A 14,072-nucleotide genomic window follows, 5' to 3' on the forward strand; every position below is an offset into this window, starting at 1 on the left:
GGCAAGTACCTCAACATAATAAAGGCCATCTATGATAAACCCACAGCCAACATTATATTGAACAGCGAGAAGCTGAAAGCATTTCCTCTGAGATCGGGAACTAGACAGGGATGCCCACTCTCTCCACTGTTATTTAACATAGTACTGGAGGTCCTAGCCACGGCAATCAGACAAAATAAAGAAATACAAGGAATCCAGATTGGTAAAGAAGAAGTTAAACTGTCACTATTTGCAGATGACATGATACTGTACATAAAAAACCCTAAAGACTCCACCCCAAAACTACTAGAACTGATATCGGAATACAGCAAAGTTGCAGGATACAAAATCAACACACAGAAATCTGTGGCTTTCCTATATACTAACAATGAACCAACAGAAAGAGAAATCAGGAAAACAACTCCATTCACAATTGCATCAAAAAAATAAAATACCTAGGAATAAACCTAACCAAAGAAGTGAAAGACTTATACTCTGAAAACTACAAGTCACTCTTAAGAGAAATTAAAGGGGACACTAACAGATGGAAACTCATCCCATGCTCGTGGCTAGGAAGAATTAATATCGTCAAAATGGCCATCCTGCCCAAAGCAATATACAGATTTGATGCAATCCCTATGAAACTACCAGCAACATTCTTCAATGAACTGGAACAAATAATTCAAAAATTCATATGGAAACACAAAAGACCCCGAATAGCCAAAGCAATCCTGAGAAAGAAGAATAAAGTAGGGGGGATCTCACTCCCCAACTTCAAGCTCTACTATAAAGCCATAGTAATCAAGACAATTTGGTACTGGCACAAGAGCAGAGCCACAGACCAATGGAACAGACTAGAGAATCCAGACATTAACCCAGACATATATGGTCAATTAATATTTGATAAAGGAGCCATGGACATACAATGGCGAAATGACAGTCTCTTCAACAGGTGGTGCTGGCAAAACTGGACAGCTACATGTAGGAGAATGAAACTGGACCATTGTCTAACCCCATATACAAAAGTAAACTCAAAATGGATCAAAGACCTGAATGTAAGCCATGAAACCATTAAACTCTTCGAAGAAAACATAGGCGAAAACCTCTTAGACATAAACATGAGTGACCTCTTCTTGAACATATCTCCCCGGGCAAGGAAAACAACAGCAAAAATGAGTAAGTGGGACTATATTAAGCTGAAAAGCTTCTGTACAGCAAAAGACACCATCAATAGAACAAGAAGGATCCCTACAGTATGGGAGAATATATTTGAAAATGACACATCCGATAAAGGCTTGACGTTCAGAATATATAAGGAGCTCACACGCCTCAACAAACAAAAAACAAATAACCCAATTAAAAAATGGGCAGAGGAACTGAACAGACAGTTCTCCAAAAAAGAAATACAGATGGCCAACAGACACATGAAAAGATGCTCCACATCGCTAATTATCAGAGAAATGCAAATTAAAACTACAATGAGGTATCACCTCACACCAGTAAGGATGGCTGCCATCCAAAAGACAAACAACAACAAATGTTGGCGAGGCTGTGGAGAAATGTACACTGCTGGTGGGAATGTAAACTAGTTCAACCATTGTGGAAAGCAGTATGGAGGTATATCAAAATGCTCAAAACAGACTTACCATTTGACCCAGGAATTGCACTCCTAGGAATTTACCCTAAGAACGCAGCAATCAAGTTTGAGAAAGACAGATGCACCCCTATGTTTATTGCAGCACTATTTACAATAGCCAAGATTTGGAAGCAACCTAAATGTCCATCAATAGATGAATGGATAAAGAAGATGTGGTACATATACACAATGGAATACTACTCAGCCATAAGAAAAGGGCAAATCCAATCATTTGCAGCAACATGGATGGAGCTGGAGGGTATTATGCTCAGTGAAACAAGCCAAGCGGAGAAAGAGAAATACCAAATGATTTCACTTATCTGTGGAATATAAGAACAAAGGAAAAACTGAAGGAACAAAACAGCAGCAGAATCACAGAACTCAAGAATGGACTAACAGGTACCAAAGGGAAAGGGACTGGGGAGGATGGGTGGGTAGGGAGGGAGAAGGGGGGGAGAAGTAGGGGGGTATTAAGATTAACATACATGGGGGGGTAGGAGAAAAGGGAGGGCTGTACAACACAGAGAAGGCAAGTAGTGATTCTACAACATTTTGCTATGCTGATGGACAGTGACTGTAAAGGGGTTTATAGGGGAGACCTGGTATAGGGGAGAGCCTAGTAAACATAATATTCGTCATGTAAGTGTAGATTAGTGATACCAAAAACAAAGCAAAAAAAAAAAAAAAAAAGGGCAGTTCCTGTGTGGTGACCTCCAACGAGTTCTACACAAGGGTATAAAGGGCATATAAAAGTGTAGGCAAAGGGTCTGTTTGTGTTTATACAGAGGATCAAAGCCTAATTGGGCTACCCCGGAAATGAACTAAGATACGATATGAAAAAGAACTTCCAATATCTGCACTCTCTGGAAGACTCATGCCAGAAGATGATCATCAAAAAACCCCAACAAAGATCCACGCACTGCTACAGCTGTAGATGCACTCATCCCACCAGCTCCTGGACTTGCCATGGGAATGAGGAAGGAGATATCTAAGCTGGCCTGTGCATACAGTAAAACAACAAATTTGACTGGATCTATACTGTTGGAACTCAACCAAGAATTTGGAGAAGTGCAAATTGTAGCGCTCCAAACTCTTACAACTACAGACTATTTACTGTTAAAAGAACATATGGCATGTGAACAGTCCCCAGGAATGGGTTGTTTTAATTTGTCTGATTTCTCTCAGACTGTTCAAGTTCAGTTGGACAATATCCACCATATCATAGATAAGTTTTCACAAATGCCTAAGGTGCCTTAATGGTTTTCTTGGTTTCACTGGAGATGGCTGGTAATTACAGATATGCTTTGGTTATGTAACTATACTCCTATTATGTTAATGTGTGTGCGCAATTTAAGTAGTAGCTTAAAACCTATATATGCTGAAGTTACTCTACAAGAAGATATGTCAAAGAAATAATCAATCTTCCCATGTTTTCTTCCGCCTGCTACTTCTATAGCTTTTCTTCTTCCTTCCTAATTACAACCCTTAAATAGAATTCGTGCCTCATATCAAATTTACCGAGTATCATAACTCCTCCAAGTGGTAAAGATACCTCAAGACAAATGCTGGGCATAGAAGCCACAGGGCATAAATATGCAAAGAAGTAAAAAGCTAACCTTTTCAAACAATAAGGCTTCCCTCTCACTTACCAACTTCACATTTCCCTGTATGGCCCCGGAAGATGACTGGTTAGCCAGAGACGGGTAAGATTCCTCAAGGGAGGAACAACCTAAGACAGGCACAGTCGCAGGGGGGCCATCAGGTGAGAAATTGGGGATCAACAGAGGTGAGGCTTAGAACCTCACCCCCCCTGTTCTGAGAGAAATCTTCTGCATACGTGGATGTTTTATTGCCCTGGTCTAGCTTGGATTAACACATAGTCTACAGGCACACAACTGATCATCTACATTTGCTCTCTATGTTTTCTACCTTTATCTTGTATCTACCTACCACTTCAGCATTTTATTAAAAATAATAATAATAAAGAGAGAAATGTGGTATCCACATATAAATCAAGTATAAAAACCAAATGAGTATTCATATCTGAACTGACTGTTTAGAGTTCATAATGCATGAGCAAAACCGAAAGTTTCTGTGATGACTGCCCTTGTACTGTTCACTATGTAACTTATTCATTATGTAAGAATTTGTTCTACATGTAAGAACTTGTTTGTTATGCCTCAGAAGATTGGAGACTGACGAAAATTAGGCTTGGGGTGGATTAATGATTGTGCATTGAGCATTGACTCCCCTATACAGAATTTTATTGTCGTTAACAACCATTTGATCAATAAATATGAGAGATGCCCTCACAAAAAAAAAAAAAAAAAAAAAAAAAGGACAGCCTTCCAATGGTAAAATAAATAAGTAACCAGGATGTAATGTATAGCATAAGGAATATAGTCAAGATATTGTAACAGCTTGGTAGGGTGATAGCTGGAACCTAGAATTATGTATATAAATGTTCTACCACTGTGTTGTACACTTGAAACTAATGTAATGTAATACTGTGCGTCAACTACCCTTCAATAAAAAATAATTATTTAAAAAAAAAAAAAAATGAAAACAGAAATAACCAAAGATTTTAGAATTTTTCAGTCACAGTACAGTTTTTATCAAAGACAGAAAACAGTTCACATTCTCTTGAATCTAAAAGCAACATGTAGTTGTTCTACCAGGAGAAGCTGAAGAAAGCAAGCTCAGTCATTCTGCGAGAGTCCTCGCCATTTCAAAAGCAGTTAAGCCACGACCCCAAACTAACTAAATTCTCTGGCAATCTATTCTCAGAAGAAGGGGGCTAAAAGGCTTGGTCTTAACTGAAGGATAAACTATGTGTATTATTTCAGTAATTGGCCCAAGAAGCTGCAGCAGACCACTGAGTGAACGACTTGGGGCATCTGTTAATGTCCTTGTCTATGACTTCCCTTGAGATGAACGTGTATATCATAGTTAACAGGCGCCCATGATTTTTATAAGAATACTCCTGTACATCCCCACTGGAGAGCTACATGCTGCCATCTTCTGATCATGCCCAGTAGAGTGTAGAAGTTTTTTATGGAAAAGCAAGATCAGTAAAAGTAAAATGCCCCACGTTTCCTGTCAGAAGTGCCCTCAGTAACAAAAAGGACAAAGATACCAACAGAGAGATTACAGTACTCTCAGACATCATAAACCAGGTAGCTTCTAAATGGATAAGTGCGTATTATAAACTTTTTTTGAAAGTGTCTTGCATGCTTATGTTACTATTCATTCTGAGACAGACTGATCATCAATGACCTTCTGGGTCACTGACTAGGGAAAAAGCTGACTATAAAAAAGAGTGGGAGAAAAATACAGGGTGGGGGGAGGGTCGCTTCCTTCCCCCCAGGCCCCCTACTGCCTTGAATGAAAGAAGACAGATGGCAGTCACCTTCCCCTTTAATTAGGAGGGGCAGCTCAGAAGGGGACAGCTCTGCTCACTTGGCACCATCTTTGACAAACCGTACCGATGGTAATGCTCTGCTTATTCACCCTTATTTCAAACTGTCCTCAACCTTTAATTTGTAAACCGAATCTCTGTACATTTAATTGTGAAAACTACAGCTCTGAGCAAAACACTACGCATAAAGAAAGCACTTGAAGATGTCTCCTGAATGAATAATTCATGGACATTCATACAGGGAGCCTGGAGTGTTTCATGAAATACAGACACCGCCAGTCTTCCCACATCACTTTGGGATAAAATGTGAATTCCCATGGCACAGAAGCCCTAACTTGAACTCACAGTATCCCATACTTGATGTAGAAGACCAAACCCTGATTTTTGCTTTCCAGTGCTGTACTACAGTCGCACTGCTTGCTTCTATCTTTATAGTGTGTTTCTGTTTAAGTTGAGAAAAGTCAAGAAAACTCTGCATTAAAACAGTCCATTTTATGAGGAAGGATAATTTAATTAGAAATCACAAGACAGTCTGCATTTCTATTTGTTCTGCATTTTTAGAAACACAGAAATTTGTATTAAAAATTTATCAAGCCATGCAACATCTCCGGAGACAGGATCAGCATTAGAAACAAAAACAGAAGACAGGGGCCAAGTGTCAGAATTAGGCTGGTGTCAGAGAATCTCTGTATAGGTCATGAAGCCTCTTAATTATTCTCTGGAAGCTATTAAATACATCTTCTATAAATCTACAAGACATGAACCTTTCTAACATGAAGGAAAGTTCAGTTTCTGTTGACAATGTTAGGTCTTTATATATCTGTCTCATTTTTATACTAAATCTTTTTTTCCCCCCTAAACATTACAAAGTAATTTGTATTCCTCAGGTCCTTCCCATTTCCTGACTGGTTTTTAAATTACAGCCTCTTGGTCCAGGGGCCATTCCCACCTAGTTTCTGCAGTTCCCACAAGGGGACTCTGTCTTCGTACTCATCTCATGCCCACACCCTTCCGGCTTCCCAGTGGCTGTCAAGACAGTGGGCTGGGGCTGTTTTGCTAGGTGTACTTCTGGCTGCACCACATAAAAACCTTGTCCCTGTCATTGTCGCTTAATTAATGTCAAAGTCCTTGGACCTTTTTCTAAAAAAGGAACTTCTTGTTTCCTCACTGATTATAAATTTCAGTCTCTTACTATTTCTAACGAACAAGCCAGCACATTAGATACAGGAAGACAGAAAAGATAAAAGAAGCAATTAGCTATTTAACAAACTTCATATCCTGCTTCCCAATGAGGGGGAAAGAGACTTGGCACCTGCCCGATACTGAATGTCTAATAATGTTAGCAAGAAAAAACATGTAGGAGAGACTGACTAACAAAGAAACAAACAAAACTTACTTTGTTTTCCAGCACAGTAAGCAGGTTGGGGGTGAGATGAGGGTAATTCCTTCCTCGAGGCCCCTACTTTCGCTTTGAAAAAGCTGTGTCTGTGCTTGCATCCAGGTTTGCTGTGGAACTCCACAAAGTGCTTGCACTTCTCAAGACGCCCCAGGTTCACAGTTCACCTCAGAAGCCGAGCATCAGGAACCCCCAGGCCAGAACTGCAGTGACCTCTGGGTGCCACGTGGCACCGCTGCTGCTGTTAGCACACACGCACGCTCGGGACACACACGTTACCTCAGGAGCCAGGCCACCAGCAGACTGCCACTCAGATGAGCGTCCAGAGTCTCGAGCCTCTGGCATTCTCAGGTTCAAGGTTGGAAAATGCATTAAAATGAGAACCCACAGTCAGCAGTACTCTGCGCCATGTACTTTTCTGGTACTTAAATGCCTATCTAAATAAAAGTAAAAGGTACAGAATTACAAAGAATATTTTACTAGTGATTGTCTCTGGCATCTGCTGTGTACTGGGTCACAGCTTTCTAAAACTGCATTTAAGAATCCTAAATTTTCATTTCTCCTGTGAAAACTACAGAAAATCAATAAAAAACAGAGAAAAAGTATAATTCTACTTAAAAATGTAGCCCTTACTAAATCTCATCTGGTTAATTCTTTAAAATCCAAAAAGTAAAAACAACCACCACCCGTATAAATTTGATGTTTGTTTTGAACATTACTTCATCTATGTACTGTCCCGCTCATAAAAACAAGCCTTCTTCCAGCAAAACGGGACACTTTGACCTTGTTTACTGCAGTGTTTTGAAACCGCTGTCTCGTAACTCCTGACATCACTGCATGTGCACCTCACTGCTGCTGGCTGCACATGCTGCTACCCTGACATATTCCATCGCCTCTGGCTGAACAAATACTCCACAGAACTGTAAGGATACTGGCCTTAGCTTTAAACCCACTGGACTCACAATACCTTCTGTAAATGTCACATCTCATATATGATCACTTCTACAAGAAAATAAAAGCATCAAACATCTGATACTTTTTCAAGTCCCACATCCAGACCTAGTACAGACCATTCTTTCTTCTGACCCTCTCCCTGCCCAAGAGAAGGGTTTCCTTTCTCACAGACTGCCATTCTGGCAAGAGTTTCTGCCACAGAGCTTTACTAATAGAAGATCCTGATCTACATCCCAATAAAAAATGCCCAGAAGCTATCCTAGGGGATAATTTATTTTAGCATGTTTTAGACTTTTAGAAAGAGTATTATCGCATTTTTAATTTTGATAAAGAGAGATTTATCCATTTTTTTTCTTTTGTGAAACATGCTTTTGGTGTTGTATCCAAGTGTTGCATTTTTAAAGAAATCATTTTCTCCTATAAGTTTGACACATTTCCCTTCAATGTTCCTCAAACCTTATTCTAGATACACCAGAATCAAAGTAAAGATCGTTGTAACCCCTGGAGGCAAGTCACAATTAAATTTCTGGGAATATCTCCCATAACTCACCTCTTTAAATAAAATTAAATTCTGGTCCTGCAGTGGTAGTTCAATTTTACAGAGAAGCATAAAAACCCAAGTTAAACCTATCTGAAGTCAATTGGTAACATTCTTGTTCCTTTCCTGAAACAACTTACAAAACACTGAGTCTTTGAACTACAGTCACCATTAAATTACACGAAATACATATTTGAGCAATTACGGCCCTTGTTTGTCAAAGAGGAGTAAAAAGAAAAACATCCAGAGTTAACAAAATGAATTAACTCTAGCTAAAGAACTACTTATAAAGACTGTCCAAACATCATGCTGTTACTATGACAACTTCAAAATTGCTTTGAGAAAATGTGAGAAATTTTAAGATCCATTATAAAACAAGTGTCACCCAGCCTGCTAGAAATTACTTTTGTTTATATCAGGCAGTAGATGAGCTAAATGGCCATTTACAATTCTGAGATATCAAGTTGTTACCTTTTGAGAGATGCTGTACTCTTCGTTCAGGTCATGAAAAGAGTAGTAAGTAAATGAACAGCTCTCTCAGTCATCGGAACCATTTTGATTTCAGTCCTGCAACTATACCACTCCCACGGTCTGTTTAGTTGGTACATTATTTTTATAATGAAAGCAAAGTGTGATTCAATCTGAAAGGGAAGGGACAAAAAAATCCCTAACAGGCTTTCATTTCCAAGTACAAATAGGTGAGAACACACTCCAAGTTTTAGGCATCAATAATGAAACAGAAAAAGAAAATACATTTTTCTCTTAAAATTCCTGCTCTTAAGTATTTAGACTGATTTACACTTTACGTAATCCTGATGGCTCAATCAGGAAGTGAAAATTTTAAGTGCGTGTGTTATGCACAGTAGGAATCATGTGACCCAGAGCAAAGGAAATTATGCAGTAGACCAGCATACTAAGAAAAACTTACCAGCGGTTTAAAAATACTGCCTTTCAAATTCATCAAGCCATGAAAATACCATGGCTTTTGAGAAACAATAATTTGTTGGGAAGCCTTGAAAATAAGCCCTCAGGACATTATAAAAAAGTTATGAGATCAAAGCAATGCACAGTGAGAAATGAAAGTTTAATTACTAAAGGAACTGTTTCCCTGAAGATCGTATCCATTCAAGGTTTATTTTTAAAGGCTATTTTTCAATGTTATTTGAAGATCAGGTGCTATGTGTAATCAATTGTAATCAAAGTAAACATCGATTGCAGCTACGTATAAATATGTATATTTTATTTAATATATAATACTGTGTTCCTGGAGCACAAAGATTTATCTGGACTCCACATAAGTTCTATAGATTTCAAGTGGTCCCTGTATCTTATTACAGCAAATACGTCAAGAGGACAATGTCAATGCTATAGAAATTTTCATCTGAGATATCAAAGCTTGTAACAGGGCCATTATTAAATAGTATCAGATTTATCCTTGTGTGATATGTAAGTTATGCCACAGATATCAGACCATGCTCACCCACTCTGGAAATCAAAAAGGGAACGACTGTTAAAACACTTTAGTAAGTATAAGAGATTGACATATGACTTTATTACATAAAAACTACTTGAAACATTTTCTGTGCTGCTTTTCTAAAATACAGTATGTTAATATCAACATATTTTGAAATTCAAAAGGTTTGGCCTGTGGCTGTTTTGTTTTCCAATGTGATTTCTGTTATTAATGGTAAGAAATAATTTATTAATACCAGTAATAAACAATTAAAATGGCTAAGAACAGGTATTTGTGTCTTATAGTTATTACTTTTGTCACTTTAATGTTTTGTATGTTCAAAATGGTTTTCATATTTTTATTTTAGCCTTTTAAAAAATTTATACCACAGCTCTGGACACATGGCAGACAAAAATTAGTTCTGGGTATTTTTTATTACTAGCTCTTAAACATAAGAGTTAGTGAGGCAAAAGAATGAAAGAAATTATTAGGCAGGACAGAAGTCTTTCATAAGGGAAGCTAGAACAGTTAGGAAAGGTAAGAAGCACAAATTCTCCAAGGTAGAGCATTAAATAACATTGTGGTCGTCTTATTAATCTTGGCATCATACTGGTTGACAATTAACAAAAGATGAACTAGTAACCAAGAAATGTCCCCAACAGATTCACAGCACAACCTAGTCTGTCACTTGCCTAGACCATAATTGAAACTAAATCTCAGAAAGTACATATCTCAACTCTCTTATTTGATAAATCAGGAAATTAGAGAATTAAAGAGACTTTCCTATGTTACAGATAGTTCACTGACAGCTAAAATGGGGCCCTAAATTTCTGACTTTCCTAGCATAGGGCTCTTTCTCAGTATGTGCTGCCTAACATCTACAACCTGAGGTTTAAGCAAGTCTCCCATCAACTGAGCCCTCATCCCTTATCTTAGTTATGGATAACTGAAATAGGGTCAAGACAGGAGGGACTCACTCGACCACCTAGTCCCTACCCTTATAGTTCCTCTGACCTTTATTACTGCTGCTGTCTCTGTCCCCCAACCTACCTGGGCTGAACATACTTTCTGAGCTGGGAAGAGACAGGCCAAGTTCTGGGCTGAGGGGTAAAGCTTGAGATGGTATCAGTTCATCTTCCCAGCGCCTCCCTTCCACAAGAGTATCACAGCCTCCTCATTTTTTCCAGTGGGAAAATCAAGGCACTAAAGTAAGGGAAAACACTTGTTTTGGTTCACATCACAGCTTTATTGGGATTCTGGACAAGCATGAGATCAAGATAATAGTCTAGAAAACATAAAATTAGCTCCTCCTTTGTAACCTTCACCAAAATTAATTCTGTAAAAGGAAAAAGAGAAAACAAGTAGGAGAAAGTATTTCTTAATTTGGGGTAGAAAAGAAGTTTTAGCTTTATGAAAGCAATAAAAAAAGCAACAAGAGGCAAGGCAATCTGGTTCATTCTGACTACATTAAAATGCAAAAGCCGTGTCCATTCAGAAGCAGCAGACAAAACTGAAAGGTAGGTAAAAAAAAAATGAAATACTGGAAACAGGATACTTTATTTTGTCTTATATTTTTGTATATTTTATATTATTTATAACTGTATAAGGTAAGAGATATTAACAAATTATTCACCCCAAAACACAAAAGGCCAACATGAGAAAGTGTTCAATTTCACTAGCAAACACCAAGATTTTTTTAAACAAATTCACAAAGATGGACAACAAAAAGAGTAAACCTAGTGAAGGGAAGTGAGACAAGCATTTCAGGATATCAGTATCTTTTTATAAGCCTTAAAACTGTCTTGACTCATAATATGTCTTTACATATCTCCTAAAGAAACAACCATAGATATCACAGGAAGACGGTACAAGGACATATTTACAACAACGTGAAACTGGGAACAAAACTTCCAAAAGTAGAGGGGAGCATGTGACTAAATAAATTATAGTAAATTCACATGTTTAAATAGCATTTTTTGTAGAATACTTCATGACGTTGGAAATCACAAAATACTGCGTTAGGTGAAAATGCTGGATATAAAATTGTTTATAAATATGGTATCAATGCTGTGAGGAAAGAAAGAAAATTAGGAAGGGGAGGGTGAGGGAGGGACAGACAAAGGTGAAAGGGGTGGGTGGAGATGCTGATCTCTAAAAGAGAATGAAAAGAATACATTGAAAAAGCTTAAGAAGGAGCACACAGGGAATTTATAGACTTTGTTACTTCTTTACAATACTGAGATATTTGACATTTTCTGTAAGAAACATTATTTTTGTAATTTCAAAATATTATTTAAGCTAATTAATACCCTATATTTCGCAGTCATATAATTAAAATATTTAAACAAAAGAATGCTTGTACTTTATTACGTATAAAAAGTAATGCAACACAGTGTTATCTTAAATATGCAAACATTCACATTAAGACCAGGAGAATATGCATTAAGATGTTAACAGTGGTTGCCTAAACATAGTGCAATAGTATGTACTATTTTTTCTGTATCTTACAAGCTTTCTACAATGTCACATATTTTTTTATGAGAAAAAAATTTAGTATCAGTTATAGGACCGACACATCAAAAGATGCTACTATGAACAGTTATATTTCAAAATACAGAATGTCACAGCCAGTAAATCTGCTCTATTACAAAGGGTTTATTTTATTTTTATTTTTTAGGAACCACTGGTATGCCTTCACAAAACAGCAGGAATTGCTTGGTATGTAGGAAGTGAGAACAAATCGTATTTCTTAGTTATCAATCTCTTTTCTCCATGTGGCAGTTCTGTGAGGGTCATACTGAAGCATATGGATCTTGACAGCAGTACAGTATTAGGAAAATGGCAGTTGGTAGGGGACGGGTAGTAAATGGCCAAGAGGAAGGCAGGAGTCCATGAAAACAAAGCATCAAATGAGGAGACTGAATACATAATGAGATCTGAAGTAACTGAAAGCAGGGTCTCTACTGGGTATTTATGTACCTGTGTTTATAGTAGCTTTATTCGTAATAGCTAAAAGGTGGAAGGAAGCCAAGTGTCCACCAACAGATGAATGAATAAACAAAATGTGGTTTACACAAACAATGGAGTATCATTCAGCCTTTAAAAGGAAGGAAATTCTGATACATGCTACAGCATGGAAGAACTTTGAGTACACACATTATTGTTGAGGGAAATAAGCCAGTCACAATAAGACAAATACTGTGTGAGTTCACATACATAAGGCATGTAGTCAGATTCATAAAGGCACAAAGCAGAATGGTGCTTGCTAGGGGCTGGGGAGAAGGGGATGGGAAGTTAGTGTTTAACAGGCACAGAGTTTCAGTGTTGCAAAATGAAAGTTCTGGAGATGGATAGTGGTGATGTCTCTCCAGTAATGTGACTGTATTTAATGCCAATGAACTGTATACTTAAAAATGGTTAAGATCGTAAATTTTATGTTGAATTTTACTACAATTAAAAATCACACACACACACACACCTCTCTGTGGATTTCTGAGCCCCTGTCATTATAGCCAGCTTGAAAAATTCCCCACAACTAGGAAAGAACCTCCAAGTCCAAGCAACATGATGACATATTCTCATTGGCTAAGAGGAAAAAAGATAACAACGAGGGAAACCCTAAGTGTCCAAAAAATGTGCTCTACCTTTACTGCACACTATTAACACAGAATTGAAGAATCTGAGAGCTGAACCAAGGCTCTTAAGGAGAGCTCTCCCAGTGACAGAGACACCCAGACAGCTTGCCCAGCTCACTCAGTAATGCTGGGTTTGAAGACAAACTCCTGAAGCATAGTTACGTTTTGTCTTGTTTTTAAGTTTTTTTTTTAATGGGAAGCTTGTTAAAGGTAAGAAGCATAGCATAATTGGAATGTTCTTTCTACAAGTCATCTGATTGTGTTCAAAAAATATTTCTGAGTACACAGTACATACTATATACTCTATACCAGACACTGGGAGGATGTCATCATCCCTCCCTCATCAAAATAGCAATTATGACTGAAAGGAGGTCAGGTGCTACTGGAACCTATAGGATGGGGCTTCAATCTGGTCTAGATTGGTCAAGGATGGAAACCTGTAAGAAGTAACATTTTTAATAATAGTGACAATTATTATCACTGTAGCAAGCTTGATTGATCATTACTATTGAGCAGAGTTGTAAGCACTTTCCATGCATAAATGAATTTAATTTTCACTATGACCTTATAAAGTAGGAGTTTAGAGATGAGAAAACTGAGGACAGGCCACTCAGCTCTGACATTGTGGAGACAGGCCAAGCTGCATGCTTGTGCAGAATTTGCTTGTAGGGGAACCCAAACTAAGGTAAGACAGGGATGTAACTAAAGGATCAGAGAACTCAGGGAAGAGCTGAACAAGACAAGGGGAGTACAGAGAGGAGTACTGCAGGTGGGAGAGGCTGCAGCTGGGAAGCATGAGCAGGTAGCAGGGGCCAAAAGGATGGGAGGGATATGAAGCCCATAATCAGAACTTTGGAGAGTAGGAGCAGCTGATGCCCAGTCAATATTTTCATTAAGTTCTGCTGTGTGCGGTGGCAAATTACTCTCTCTTTTCCATCTCCCCAGGAATTCTAGTGCTTTGATGACTTGTTTATGCACAAGGTGAGAACACAAACTCTGTAGAAGCCCCAGTCAACTTGGATACAGAATATTACAGAAATGGGTAAAAGCTTAAGCAGAGAAG

The 14,072-nt window shown here is 38.1% G+C and overlaps 1 long non-coding RNA gene across 1 annotated transcript in view; it reads right to left on the minus strand.

Moving 5' to 3' along the window:
* LOC130684311 (uncharacterized) overlaps window positions 1-13,323 on the minus strand; it is a 66,780-nt gene extending 53,457 nt beyond the window's left edge. The window contains exon 1 of the long non-coding RNA XR_008998550.1: window positions 6,430-13,323. This is a non-coding gene — a long non-coding RNA (uncharacterized LOC130684311). The remainder of the gene's footprint in view (window positions 1-6,429) is intronic.
* Between the last annotated feature and the right edge of the window lie 749 nt (window positions 13,324-14,072).

Source organism: Manis pentadactyla, chromosome 7 (assembly GCF_030020395.1).
Source record: "Manis pentadactyla isolate mManPen7 chromosome 7, mManPen7.hap1, whole genome shotgun sequence".
Taxonomy (NCBI): Eukaryota; Metazoa; Chordata; class Mammalia; order Pholidota; family Manidae; genus Manis; species Manis pentadactyla.